The sequence below is a fragment of the Phyllobates terribilis genome, unplaced genomic scaffold, assembly GCF_046119375.1.
Source record: "Phyllobates terribilis strain yellow unplaced genomic scaffold, ASM4611937v1 Scaffold_1__5_contigs__length_1240528914, whole genome shotgun sequence".
NCBI lineage: Eukaryota > Metazoa > Chordata > Amphibia > Anura > Dendrobatidae > Phyllobates > Phyllobates terribilis.
The window spans coordinates 240,005,682-240,018,973 of NW_027362761.1; positions in this window are offsets into that span (position 1 = coordinate 240,005,682).

Consider the following 13,292-nt stretch of genomic DNA (forward strand, 5'->3'; position numbering starts at 1 on the left):
GGTGCCTCATGGCACATCATAGCGTGGTGCCTCATGGCACATCATAACGTGTTGCCTCATGGCACATCATGGCGTGTTGCCTCATGGCACATCATAGCATGGTGCCTCATGGCACATCATAGTGTGGTGCCTCATGGCACATCATAGTGCGTCATAGCATAGCGCTTCATAGCACATCTTAGTACATCATAGCATAGTGCCTCTTGGCACATCATAGTGTGGTGCCTCATGGCACATCATAGCGTGGTGCCTCATGGCACATCATAGCGTGTTGCCTCATGGCACATCATGGCGTGTTGCCTCATGGCACATCATAGCATGGTGCCTCATGGCACATCATAGTGTGGTGCCTCTTGGCACATCATAGCGCTTCATAGTGTCTCAAAGCACATTGTAGTGTCTCAAAGCACATCATAGTGCCGTATAGCACTTCATAGTGCCTTATGGCTCTTCATAGCATAACATATCATAGTGACTCATAGCATATCATAGGGCCTTATGGTGCATTCATAGTGCCGTATAGTGCCTTATTGTACCTCATAGCGCTTCACAGTGCCTTTTAGTACCTAATGGGGCCTTATAGTGTCTCTCAGTGCTTCAGGGTGCCCCTGTGCCTTGTAGTGCTTTTATAGGGTGTCTGTGCCTCATAGTCCCTCTTTGTAAAGGTACTGGTTCCACAACTAAGTTTATGTCTGACAAAACCAAGTTCAGCGACTGTAAACTGTGCATGGCAAGCTTCAGGGGGAAAAATATCCTAGCCTCTATTTTGAGACAGAGGGTAGCAGTATTCCTGGCTGGTGCTCAGCTGGCTTGGTGTAATGCCGGTTGGAGGCTGGTGACCATAAGAGCGCTTCCTTAGTTTTGCAGGTTAATAATAAACCTTGTAGGTTTTCACTCTTAAAGGTAGGAGGCATCATGTAGTGCTCATACAGCCATTGTGGGTTTGGTCCAATCGAGTGCAGTTTTCTTGCTTTTTACAGGTTGCACAGAAGTCGTAAACATTAATATTTCTGGTCTTGTCCAAGCTCTGACTAAATAGGACAGACCCTGACTACTCATATACAGCTCAGCTAACCCAGCTTGATCAAACAAAACAATATTTATCCAGGATAACCACTGATACTTGTGAAGTCTGGCATGTGTCTCTGATTAGCTCCAAGACACATACCATCTGCTCTGCTCTCCAGCAGTCTGACTAAGGTGAATGCCTAGCCTGCTCTGGTGCTTATCTCTCCAGGGGCCCTAATCAAGACCTGTAAAGCTATTATTTAACCCAGTCCTACCTGGGTTTGCTACAACCCGAAGGGGCTGTTGAGATTCCTGAGAGTTAGATCATTGGAAATGGACTCTAGAAGAACTGCTAGTAAATCTGCAGTTCCAGATTGCAATCTAGTAGTATAGGCGTTTAATGAGGTATATAATCAGGTTCCAATTCACATGAAACATCAAATTTCCTGAGAATAGTTCTTGGCATAAAATGATGATTTAGGCTTTCAGTTTGTGTCCTTCCATTCAGATGTTAATGAGCCTTAAGGCTTTATGGAGGATTATAGTAGTTAGGACAAGTCTCATATCGAAGGAAGAGGCATTAACAATAGTTTACCTCAACTATTTCGGGATTATGGGCAGATCCATCGAGTGCTGCAGAATTCACTGGGCAGTTGTGGTCTCCCAAGGTAGAATAAGGAGTCTTGCTATATGTCAAAATTAATAAGCAGTCTGGCCACAACTCTGAACAAGGCAATATTGCTGTTAATAACTAATCTCCTACATTCCAGTGGTAGCATGGTCACGGGTACACACCCGTGGGCTGCCTTTAAAGACCCGGTTCCTCTAACCTAAAGAAGCTTTAGCCAGTATATAAGAAAGCTCCATTCATCTATACATGGTCACCATGTAAAGGTCTTGTCATACAATAGAGTATCTTTATCTTACATAAACCATTATGGAGGAACTCTGCCAAGATCCCTAATGACACTTATGTCTAATCAGTTCAGATGGCGAAGTCTCACCTTTTATCTTTAACAGCACCTCATATAAAGAGGAAGAGAATTGCAAGTGGACCTTTTTAGTCGTAGACTACTGGAACAGTGTCCAACTTTCATTAAATAAGCAAGGAATGTGAAAATGAGCTTTGGATCTAGGCCAATTTTCAGTCCAAAGATGGCACCCTGGGATGTGAATCCAGTGCTTACGGCTGTAACAAGCCTTCGCTTGAACCCATGCATTCAGGGTCTTCACAATAAAGACTATTATCCCGGTGGCCCTGACTTCAGCATGGTAAGTTAGTGACATTCAAGCTTTTTCGGTTAATCCTTTGTTTATACAGATCCTAGAAGATGGGCCGGTTCCAGAGCTACCCTATCTTCCGAAGATAGCTTCCAATTTCCATAGAAGTCAGGAAATTGTGCACCCTACTTTCTGTGCTAATCCGCGGAATCCATGGCAAAACAATAAGAAAGCGGATGTCCCCATCAAGCATTATGTAAGGTTGCAATTCAGTCTTCACCTTGCACCTTCTATAGACACTATAGGCTTGATCTGGGATCTTCTGCTGTCCTTCCTTTAGGAAAACTGTTCTACAGGCTGTGGTCCCACCCTAACTTTAAAGTTTTTTCTCTGTAAATCTCTCGTTGTAGGTGTTGTCATGGGTGATAGGATAACACTTAATTACTTACCGGTAATGTGTTTTTCCTGAACCCATGACAGCACCCTTATATTCCCTCCCATCACTGGTAGAAGTTGATCACTTCATTTCCTTCATGGTGTTTGATTCAGGTGGTGTGTAGAAGGAAAAATCATGGGATATATTACTATTAAGTAGTGTCCTCTCATGCTCTGTAAACAACTGAGGTGGTGGAGAGGCGCCGCCCTTTTATTCTGTAGGTTTCCTGTCCTGGAAGGGCGGATCCCCTCTCTCGTTGTAGGTGCTGTCATGGGTTCAGGAAAAACACATTACCGGTAAGTAATTTAGTGTTTCAGTTTACAAGATGATGCTAGATTTCACTGAGGGCGTGTACTTCTTCCACTTTCTAATGCTGACCAATTATAAGAAGGCCGCAACAAACTGAGGAAAGAACAACCCCCACAATAGCTTAGAGCAGGCTCAGTGTAAGACATATATTGACATACTAGATGGAGGCCGGAATCTATCGCATCGGGAGGGCGGTAATGTCACAATGGGGGCAGGCTTTGCAGAGTTGAGAATCTCTCCTCCCGATGTGCTCACCTACCTATCCACTCTCTCTTTCCCCCATGTGCTGCCTTCTCCTGTATGTGCTCTCTTCTTTGACCTGTCTACCCCATGTGCTATCCCCCTTGTCTGCTGTCTCTCTCCTTCCTGTGCTGTGTTCTCCCCTCATGTGCTGTCCCGTTTAAGCTGTCTCTCTCCCCCCTGTGTGCTTTCTCTCTCCCCCATCTGCTGTCTTCTCCTCTCATGTGATCTCTTCTTTGACCTGTCTACCCCATGTGCTATCCCCTTTGTGTGCTGTCTCTCTCCTTCCTGTGCTGTGTTCTCCCCTCATGTGGTGTCCCGTTTGAGCTGTCTTCCCCCTGTGGTCTGTCTCTCTCCCCCCTGTGCACTTTCTCTCTCCCCCATCTGCTGTCTTCTCCTCTCATGTGATCTCTTCTTTGACCTGTGTACCCCATGTGCTCTTCCCCTTGTCTGCTCTCTCTCTCCACCCCTGTGCTGTCTTCTTCCCTCGTGTGTTCTCTCATTTGAGCTGTCTCCCCGCCCAGTAAATCAGACTGCCGCCATCTTTGTGCAGGCAGATAGCGGCGGTCACATTAAAACTGCGCATGCGCTTCTCCTGTGCAAAGGTGGCGGCGGTCAGTGAATCATTCGGCTGATCCCAGTGGCGGCGTGTATGGTGTGTTCACGACGGTGTTCCGCTGGTGGTACCGCACAAGAGGCTGGTACCACCAGCGGTTTCCATATTGAGACACCCATCACTTGGGTGTCCCAATGTGGCGGTCGACGAACTTCCGCCGCTTGGAATTCTGGGATCCGGACACATCTGGACGGAACAGGATGTGAAGACATTACAAGGTAAGTATATTATAGATTGTTTGCTCTCCTGACTGTAGAGTGATGACATGTGCTGGAGCACAGGAGAACTGACAGCTTTCATCTCCAGCAGTCAGTGTAGAGGGAGGGAAGTGCTTTTCATTTGAGATTCATTATAAACACATCTAGTAGCTCTCCACTCATAGTGCTGCCAGCTCTGCCAATCATAAGCAGGCTTCCACATACAAGAGAATAAAGAATATGTCCCTAAATATACTTTAGACCAAGCACTCTGAGAGACACGATAACACAGTCTGCTCTCCTAATTACAGAGTGATGACGTGCTGGAACACAGCAGACCTGAGTTTAATTAGAAGAAAACCTATTCACAAAAAGATATGCCACGAGAGGTAGACAAATAGTTATGTTTTATTAAGTTAATAAAAAAAGTCATATAAAGATTAAAAACACTCAAAGTGAGTACACAGAGGAGGTGACATAACATAGCAGGAGATGAAATACAGCAGATGTAGTCATATATAGGGTCCACTTGGTGTATAAAGGATGTGATACTCTATAGCAAGGATGTCAAACTCAAATACACAGAGGGTCAAAATTAAAAACTTGGACAAAGTGACGGGCCAACCTTGATATTTATTAAAAAAAAAAAGTCTACAACTAAGGAAGTTTTTCCTTATCATCTAATATGGAAACCAACTTAAAAGGGTTGCCGCACAAAAAAGTACATTTTAATTAATAAATCTTAAGAGACAGACCACATGACCGGAGCATTGGGTATTTCCTCTCGAGCAGAGGCGTACAAAGGAATTATGGCATCTAGTGATGAGCGAGTATGTTCTGTTAACCCTTTCGGCGAGCATGCTCGGGCGAGCACCAAGTATCTTCTATGTTTGAATCACTCCCGTGTGCATGATTTGCGACTTTTTGACAGCTTTACTACATGTGAGGAATGCTTAACCCTAGAACGCATGCCTGGGGCCTCGCAGGCCCGCCCTGTTAATTGTTTTCTATTTTCTGCAAGATTTCTTTAGCTTGAATTTTGAAACTCTAGGTATTCCTCAGGTATATAGTTGTTTGTCATTTTCAGTTGGTCATTTATTTATTATTTTCACACGGGCCTATAAGGCCCCAGGTATGTGAAAGTGTAGATTTTTATGGTCATGCATTCTAGGGTTAAGAAACAGGCATTCCTCACATGTATTAAAGCTGTCAAACAGTCGCAAATCATGCACACGGGAGTGATTCAAACATAACACCAAGTACGCTGAAGATACTTGGTGTTCGCCCGAGCATGCTCGCCGAAAGGGTTAACAGAACATACTCACTCATCACTAATGGTATCCCATAGCAGATGTTCTAATTAGGTCCTGCCCCGTCCAAAAAAAACCTGTAATATTTGGTGTGGTCACAGAAGAGCATATCTCACAACTTTGCAGCTCTTACAAAGTAATTTTCTTACAATTGAAGCCAATAGATTGCGATTTCATGGTCCCCCATAAAGTATGATGCCAACAAAAGTTGCCCCCAAACATAGTATGATACCCCCACAGTGAATTCCTCCACAGTACACTCCATACACATGGTATGATTACCCTATATACCCCACCTCACCTCCCCTGGCAAAGTATGGTGACCCCCAACACAGTATGATGCCACAACTGTGATCCCTATAAAGCCCTCCACACAGTATTATGGGCCCCACATTGTTCTCCATACAGTATAATGGATGCTCTATAATAACAAGGTAAGTATACCAGAGAAATAGCAGTCAGAGTGATCAATAGGCATTAGGTAAGGTGAGAGAATATAAATAAATGGATTACCTGTACTCATCTCCTCTTGCTGAAATCTTGATATGATTTTTTGTATTGACTTAATAAAAGTTCATTATTTGTCTACCTCTGCTGGCATATCCTTTTGTGAATTGGTTTCTTCAATGTTAGGATATAGCCCTGGGTATATTTACTTAAAGGGAACTTGTCACGTCCTAGTTGCTATGTATACTGCCCCCATTGCTTTGTTAGTGATGCAATGTGCATCACTAACAAGCTTTTTTCATTAAAATCGGTGGTAGTACAATGATTTTACAACATTATATATACTTTGTCCTAAGTGCTGTAGGGTGTGTTCCTGCTATTCAGTCATGGGCAGCACTGCACTCAGTCACTGCTGGCGCCGCCCATGTATTGCTCCCGGCAAGGTTTTGTCTAGATTGGAGTTGATTTTTTGAGGCCCTCACCTTAGCCACTCCGATCTAGACACTTCAGAAAACTTAGCTCCTGAGTTTACTTCCGATAACGGCCGAGTTAGTCGTCTTACCACAATACATATGTTCGCCCACACAGGTTGTAAGCCCAGCCTTTTGCTCCTTCCTGAGCTATGGCATTCCAGTCTGGAGACCTTGCCTCTCCAAACTCAACAACAGAAAAAAAAATAGAGACTGAGCATTTAAACTTGCTCAGCCACACCATGAGGGGAGGTAGGGTGAATGACTTCCCACCCTCTTTGCCATTCACATAAAACCACACCCTTTTGGTGAATTAACCTCCAACATATTAAGCAAACAAAAGAGGAAAAGAGGGACAATAAAGGCACCAAGCGCGTTAAATGATTAAATAAGAATACAATATAATGAGAAAAATATAGAAATTTTATTATTAATAGGACACTAGACACAACCATTTAAAAACATGATTAAAAAACATGTAAGACAAAAAAGGGACATATAAGCAAAAAAATCCCCTTACAGAAATTGACATGTAGATCCGATATAATATAGAATTACAAGCAATTAGTCTGTGGAAAATATCTAACAGATGTAATAAATAACCTAACACATCTGGTATTTGCACAATAACATGATTAGGGTATACCCTCCATTATCCAATGTATATGGTCCCCAGACAAATGGGATACCTGATAAATAAATAGTAAGTATTAGAAGATCCCAGAATAAGGAGGAATCTAAAAGTACTAGCCATACGTATCCACAGAAAGATAGAGGAGATGTCAAAATACAAAACCTACGCGTTACGCCATCCAATTATGGCTTCCTCAGGGGAAGCCATAATTGGATGTGCAAATACCAGATGTGTTAGGTTATTTATTACATCTGTTAAATATTTTCCACAGACTAATTGCTTGTAATTCTTTATTATATCGGTCAATTTCTGTAAGGGGATTTTTTTGCGTATATGTCCCTTTTTTGTCTTACATGTTTTTTAATCATGATTTTAAATGGTTGTGTCTAGTGTCCTATTAATAATAAAATTTCTATATTTTTCTCATTATATTGTATTCTTATTTAATCATTTAATGCGCTTGGTGTGTTTATTGTCCCTCTTTTCCTCTTTTGTTTGCTTAACATTTATACAGGGACTGGCACAAGCGTGTATTTTGATAATTGCGGTGCTGGGTCAGATAATATTTATTAACCTCCAACATATAACATGCTGGAGGAAAATTTGTAGGTTTCAGTTCACACAGGCTAGCAGCCGGAGTGACACATACCTCTCCTTGCATATAACACCAGTGACTCTGACACATATTTCCCCCCTCTGCCCAAAGCTGGGGGTTTGGGCATCTTCAGGTACCAGACAGGGAATTCTAGAGACGGCATCAGCGTTCCCGTGTAACTTCCCAGGCCTATGCTCCACGTGAAAATTATAGTCCTGAAGAGTTAAGAACCATCTAGTTACCCTGACATTTTTACCCCTCTTTTCCCTCAACCATCTCAAAGGGGCATGTTCTAATAGGTAATATTTTAGTGTATCTATGACCCATTTTATGGCTGAACACTCCTTTTCTACTATTGCATAGATCTTCTCACAGAACAAGAGCTTCCGGCTCAGATAGAGAATGGGATGTTCTTCCCCATTTAACTCTTGAGAGAGTACGGCTCCTAGGCCAACTTCTCAAGCATCTGTCTGGACCACAAATTCTTTCTTAAAGTCTGGTGTGAACAGGACTGGCTGCTTACACAGTGCTAGCTTCAACTGTTGAAATGTCATCTCTGTTTCCTTCGTCCACTTCACCATGGTTGATCTGGTGCCTTTTAGGAGATTTGTAAGTGGCACGGCCATCATGGCAAAATTTGGGATAAACCGGCAGTAATATCCCACCATTCCCAGGAATGCTCTCACTTGCTTCTTGGAGAGCGGTTGCAGCCAGATCTGGATTTCCTCCAGATCTGACTTGTCGCTTTATTTTGCCGCTCCCGACGACATAGCCCAAGTACTTGGCGTCCTCTTTTCCACTGTATATTGGTGTCAGAACAGTCACAGACACACTAAATTTTTTTTGGGGTGGGAAAAAAATACCAAAAGGTTAATAAGACGCGTATTTGTACAGTCTGACTGAGGAAAAAAAATAAATATAGGATTTAGATAAAAAAAAAAGGATTTTTCCTGGTCCCTGAGACCGGGGAATAAGTCTAGCAATTGGACCAACAGGAGCACACAGGACTGTAATGCAGCGTTTGCTGGTATAGCCACTGCTTCTCTTATACAGCCTGCCTGCCTGCCTGATATCTGGGATGGATATTAGTCCTGAGAAGGACTGTTTGTTTGATTTGGCAGGCTTTAGAGACCCTACACTACCTATTTCGCACCATATATCTCTCCCTAACTCAGCAGCACTCTCCCTACACTGTCTGATCCAGAGCGACTGTGTCCAAGATGGCGGCGCCCGGTTTTAAATACTTGAGGTGATGCTGTGCTGCCAGCCAATCACTGTAATGCCCACAAACAACATGGCTGTGGCATTCCAGTGACTGGCTGGCAATCCCTGCATGTTCATTGGCTCTGTAAAGAGCGCCAAACGTGCAGGGCGGAGACCCGAGCTCCCGCCCGAGTAACCAGGAAATGCTCGGTACTCACCGAACATCCCGATTAGTGAGTTGCTCGGGCGAGTACCGAGCAGTGTCGAGCATGCTCGCTCAACACTAATCATTATGTTTTCAAATTGGGCAGTATATATCGTGCTTGCCATCACTACCAAACAGATTAAACTTGGATTCATCCGACCACACCTTAGAACAATCTGTCTGTTTCCATTGGTTGTGTTCTTTGGCAAACTCAAGTCGGACCTTCCGGTTCTTTGCAGAGAAGAAAGGCTTCTTGACTGGACCTCATGCATTCAACCCTACTGCTCTTAGCCGTTTGGCTGCTCACTTTGACTCCATATTTTTTAGTCATTTCGTGCAAAATCTGTACAGCACTTTTATGGACATCAGATACTGATTTTTTTCTTAGTAAGGTGATCAATTCTGGAGGAAGTTTTCCATGGTCGTTCATTTCTAGGTTGGTCAGCTGTTCCATAAACTTCTTTTTCTTTCTTTAATATACGTGATACTTGACTCGTAACTCTTTTTAGGGCTTTTGCCTGACGTCACTCTCAGAATAATAAGCTTCCTGACATCTGGTAATAAATTTGGCTTTGTCTTTGCTATGTTTTAACCAAAAAACACACATACAAAAAAACATTTAGGCAAAATTCAACTACCCATGACAAAATATGCAAAACATTTGACCCAGCAAATGTTGAAAACTAACACATAAAGGGATAAAACAATGTAAAACACAATTTTCGTCCTTATAGCTGACAACCATTTGCTTCCGGTTTACTAAAATCACCAGGAAAATGGCATCACAAAAACCAGACAGAAGTAATCACACTTTAAAAAAAAATCTAAATATTTGGTCGCCAATGTATTTATTGGATTCATATTTAGTGGTTTTTTTTTTTAGTTCTTCATTGTTTGATTTTTTTGTAATAACTTTTTATTACTTTTTCACATTGTCTCAGGATGAAACATCAACTTTAAACTGACAGATCATTTATCTAATGCTCTGCAGTGCTTCTGCATAGCATTAGATCAGCATCTGACATGCAGGGAGAAGGTGTGTCAGCTCGTGCTCTAAGCATCAGCTGACAGGCCACCGTCACTGGGTGACCCCGCGGCCATGTTGGGATGCTTACTATGAGCCCGTGCGATCACGGCGCCATATATATATTTTTCTTTGCAGGAACACTGCTCCTGCAGTGCTGTATATATATACAGAGTATGTCAGGTAGGGGTTAAGACAAATAGAATTATAGTATTTTGTATTATCAGTCCTTGCATAATCTGTCCCTTTTTTTCTTTAAAAAGACCCGTCATCAGGTGCAGACCTTTTCATTTAATGATAATTTTTATGGTTTTTACCAAGGGAGAGTTGCTCACATTATTGTCTTGGGGCCTGTCTATAGGCTGCTCTGCATTTAATTTATGAGCCAGGGCCCCTTAGTAAAATTAACACTAAATAAAAAGGCCGATATCTCTGGAACCATAGGGTGACAAGTCCTCTTTAATTGTGAGAATGGATCTCAGTAATGGGTAACTCAGTACCTTCTCCTTTATTTGTGTCTCTTGTTATAGTTATATGCCCCTGAAGAGACTGGGCATACTTTATGCTATTCTCATAACATATATACCCCAACCACTCCAGTCCTTTCCCTTCAGGATGTCTGATCCAGTGCACACAATACATGTTAGAGCTGTCAGTGAAGGAGGCACCGGTCACTTTACAGGTCAGGTCCAGAGTCTCTGATGGTTTCACAATCCCAGGACCAGACTCCATCATAGAGATTTGTGAATTGACACCTGCAAGAAAAAAAAAAACTTGGAAACTTCAGATGGTTTTATCATATTGGTATAATTGGAAATTTCTAACTTCTAATTAAATGACACCTACATTGTAGAGACAACACAGCACTGAGTAACCACAGGAAAGTCTTCATGTCTGGTCTGAGGAGCTCGAGAGGATCTATGCACTGGATATGTCTGCACTGAAGCTTCTCTGAAGACATTTCCTGATCTCTGTTCTCTATTTATATTCCTAGCCGAATTTGAATATTTACATATTTAATTATTATGTTGACTTGAGAGGAACAAAAAAGATTAACCAATCACTTGTGCTTATATTTAGATTGTAGAGGATGGTGCTCTGTAAGGGCAAAATCATAGCAATTGAAGCAGGAAAGCTTACAGATTGTAAATGATATATGTCTACAATCCAGAATATTAATGGTAAGATTAGCATTGAATGCATGTCTTTAGGATAGTCAAAAATAGTTTGGATTTTTTCAGTAATCCAAGAGGCTTTACTTTTTCATTGATTATTTTATAGAAGATGAAAAATCAGTATGAATGCAGAAAATGCCAAATGTGAAAAAATCTTTAAACTTGTTCTTACTTAACAGTTTTCCTCTGCGACTAATATATAGGCTGTTTGAAAAATACAGATTATCAACCCAAATATAGGTGCGATGATGGTCTGAAAAGACCACGGGATAACGATCAGTCCCATGGTGGAAGGGTGCCCGTCGACGCCAGAGCTGTTTATGTGTCACCCTGGCCTGGATGCCACAAAATGTAATAAAGCTGTGTCTGAGAGCAAGGGGGAGGTTCTCTAGTCAGGGGAACATTAGCATGCAGTACCTCCTGTCTCAGGCCAGTAGGGGGAGCAGGCTGCCCCTATAAAAGCTGGTGCTGGGGGCAGGGTTAGGGAGAACTGGATGGCCTGTCTCAGCACTGAGACTTGTCCCAGAGCAAAGCAGGGACAGACAGTTTTGTATTGCACCTAAGAGGAAGTGTGGCAGGAGGAGAGCCACAAGCCAGAGACAAGAGGCGAAGTGAGCCTGTCTTGGCAGATAAAAGACTTAATTTACCAGACTTTGGTGTCTGAGGCTGGGAGGATTCCACATCCTACAGCAGATAACCAGTCCGCAGGGGACTGTATGTTCCTTGGCCTAAGAAGCCTGGAGGCTCTGCCACAACTGAAGGGACCAGTAAAGCCGTACAAGGCTGGGAGCAGAAAGGAACCCACGTCGCAGGCCATACAGGCGAGAATACACGGAAAGCTCGGAAACGTGGGCTGTTATCCTATAACGAGGAGATAGCCAGAAGGAGCGCAGAAAGCACGGTAGGCCTACACCCTCACCCTGACCAGGGCCAATTACCCCGTTGCTCTCAGACATCCAGGTCCCCTCCTAGCTGGGACTGTTTGTGGGTCAATTTACATGTTCTAGTAAAGACCCTGGACTGCAACCTGTTGTCTGCGTGCTCCTTGCTCCTCCAGCACTATCAGCACGGGGACTCCCACTACCATCACTCCCAATATCCACTACACTGCCCTGGGGCCGCACTCTTCCCGTGGGGAGTCACACCATCCCAGCTGCATACATCATCAGCCCCAGCGGTCTGCCTTGCAGCGGCGGTTCCTAATGACCGCAAATCCACGGGTGGCGTAGTCGGACATAATCATCAGCGCATAACGGACTACCACTGGCCTGACCACCCTGAGCCACGGAACCGGGTTGCCACTACTACTCCCATCGTTCCTCTACTGCCCGGATCCGAGTGCCCCACGGCCCAGGGGGCGAGTCAGCTTTGGCATAGTCGGCAGGATTGAAACCAACCCGCCACAAATGGGTATTGCGCGCCTGAAAAAGACTTTGCACTTACATGAAAAGAGGTTTCCCGCCATCCGGAGCCGTTTCCCACCATTTCCAGCCATCTCCCGCCATCTTCTGTCGGTTCCAGCCATCTTCAGCCGTTTTCCCGCCATCAGACGCCATCTTCAGGACGCCACGCAGGTTGAAGAGGGGCGTGGACGTCCAAACCGCGCGAGATCCGAAGCTCCGCCTCACGCACCGATGCTGCGCAAGGTCCTGGAAGGGAGAGAGAGCGACGCTGACGTCATCAGGACGCGATGCAAGGTCCTCGTCCAGAGTAGCAGCAGCGGAGCCGCGGCCTACAGAAGAGGATCGTCGGAAGGTAGGCCACGCTTAACTAGGGGGGAGGAAGATGTCGGACACAGAGGCGCCCACTACCACCAACGCAGCTGCAGCAGCGGTGATGCCCTTTTCCCTGCCCTACATCCCTGGAGCGGCCTGGCTGCCCAAGTACTCAGGGGAGCCCCATGCCCTAACTGACTTTAAGGAAAGGCTGTACAGTTTGTTCCAAGTCTACCCCCTGACAGAGGAACAGAATGTCAGCATACTAACAGGACAGTTAACTGGCGCAGCCCAAAGGGAGGTAAAATCATGGCCCACTGAGGAGAAAAGGACTGTGAAGGGTATTCTGGCCCGGCTGCGGGGTACCTTTGACACACGTACCTCCGCTGAGATTAAAATGAGGTTCTATGGATGTAAGCAGCGGGCACAGGACAGCATCAGAGACTATGCCCTAAATCTGCAGGAAGCCTTGAGGGCTATTCAACAA